A 2,368-nucleotide genomic window follows, 5' to 3' on the forward strand; every position below is an offset into this window, starting at 1 on the left:
TCTAGTCCCGAGAAAATGAGGTCACTGGCACAGTGATGAAGGATCCATGCTGCAAACGCACCTGGTTCTCTTATGGATGGGAGCGCATGGTGAGATATTTTCATTTCAGCCTGAGTGCTTAGCATTTCTCCTGAGCTTACTGAAAAGAGATAGAAAAAGACGGATGGCTCAGCCCAGAAGACCATCGCAGAGAATGTTGGGGCCTCAAGGAAGAGTCTCTGTCCAGTAGCAGATGGTGTTTCATTGGATGAGGTATCTGACACTCCAAAGCTCTCAGGCAATAAGTCTGCCAAAAATGAAAAGATGAGAAACTTCTTCCTGCCTTCCACAAACATCATAAATGGGCAAATATGCGCAGAGTAGAAGAACAAAGATTATCTTCCAGATACGTCCCAATTTTCTTGCAACTTAGTTTGGTGAGGTTGGAGGTCAGGAATTATTGAGAAGAGAGTAAATGTGTATGTTTGAACCATATTTCCTTGTCAATGAAATAGCAAATGTAAAGACGATTAACAAATACTCATTGTTTAATAAGGATTATTTGAAATTAAGTGGGTGACCCAAATTATGTATTTATGCACACAAAACCATGGAAGAGGAGAAAGAGCTGTGCATGGGAAGCTGGTGTGCTGGATCTGGCCTCCTCTTGAAAAGTAAATAGATAAAAGACATAAAAATACTTGGAAAAGTTGAAGCTGTATAAAATGTAAGATATTGTTTTGATAGAGTCATCTATGACTCAGTCATGATTAATTACCATTTTAAAAGGATTATCTTAAGCACACATCTCAGACCTCCTTAAATCACTCCTCGGTTGCTATCTTATGACAAAGGAAAACAAAACGAATCATTGAAGATACCTTTTCTTTTCTCCTCCTCAACCATGACATCTTACAAACCAGGGTTAAATGAACAGTGAGTATGAAAGCAGCCCCCGAGTGTGCATTCTTCTTTCATGCAAAGAGTGCTTTCAAGTAAAGAAAATACCTACTCTCCCTGGAGTTTTAAGCTGCTGTGTGCCAGGAGTCCCCATCCCCGAGGTCATGCTTTGGCTTTAATCACATGAGACATTGTTTGCAGACGCTGTCAGGTCATGGCACTCAGGGACTAGTGTGCACACATTCCTCGAGCCTCAGCAGTTCTGTCCTTAACACCAGGACCACAAAGTTTGTGGTTTCTAGGGTCACAAACCCCAAGAACTTTTCATTCCAGAAACCTCTCCAGGAATCTCCTTCAATTCCTGTTTCTCTTTGTTTTCTTGTCTTTTACCCAGTTCTATCCACCCTGTCACTTGAGACATTAAAACTTTCCAATGTCTGGTAACACCATGAGGTTAGACAATGTTGTTCTCAAAATCACAAAGGCTAAAAACACTGGAGGCTGAGTAAGTGTTTAGATAAATTCATTTCACCTAATTCATCAATAACTTTGTCTGAGTTCCTACTGGTGCTACATAGGTTGAAGAATGAGAAGTGTATAAGGCAATCCCTGTTCTGGAGTGGCTTTCTAATTATATTTTGGAAATAAGTTTTCCAAATGTGAAGCCGTAAGCAGCTACCATAAGAGCCTGCATAAATAAGCATGGAAATTGACATGCTGATTTTAAAATCATGGTGTTGATGTTGAGTTTGGGATGAGGGTGGGAAGAGGAGCTACTTATCTGATTAGGAGGAACTCGCTGAGGTCTGGAGGCAAAAACTCTCCAGGCTGATGTCACAACACAAGCACAAGAAGCAAAATATCAAAAGTACATGTAGGCTGTGTGAACCATGTACACCGGCTGAGTGCAGGGCCAGGATGGAGGGCAGGAGAGGGGCTGGGGAGGAAGGGTACCTTCCCACAGGAGCCATGGAGTCAAGGCTGGAACCAATTCTAAGGATGAACTGAGACTTGCCAGTCAGTGAGAGAAGACTGGACCATTCAGGAAGCCGAGACAAGTGCCATGGGCAGCACAGGGAGGAGGGACGAGAGTCCTCCTCAATGATGTGGCAAAGCACTGAAGCAGGAATGGAAAACAGGAAGAGAATCTAAGAGGTAAGTCACCAGAAGTACGGAACATGAAGAAGACCCCATGAATCCTGGATTTACTGCCTGAGTACCTGTGTCATGGTGCCGGGGGAAGGGGAAAGGTAGGAGCCTGGGAGACGCAGGTCTTCCATCTTAGAGGCAGAGAGCCAGGTTGGGCCAACCATCAATCTAACTCTTTTCCTTCATGGATCCTAATTCTGACTGATTGTGTGACAGATGCTTTCTCAATAATTACTAAATGGACATTTTGGAATTTTTATGAAAGCTAATATAGTGTTTTTCTTTAGAAGCCAAGGTGTCCCAAAGTAGATATCACTGGAGTGGGAGCAGGATCATTCTC

Source organism: Pongo abelii, chromosome 4 (assembly GCF_028885655.2).
Source record: "Pongo abelii isolate AG06213 chromosome 4, NHGRI_mPonAbe1-v2.0_pri, whole genome shotgun sequence".
NCBI classification, from domain to species: domain Eukaryota; kingdom Metazoa; phylum Chordata; class Mammalia; order Primates; family Hominidae; genus Pongo; species Pongo abelii.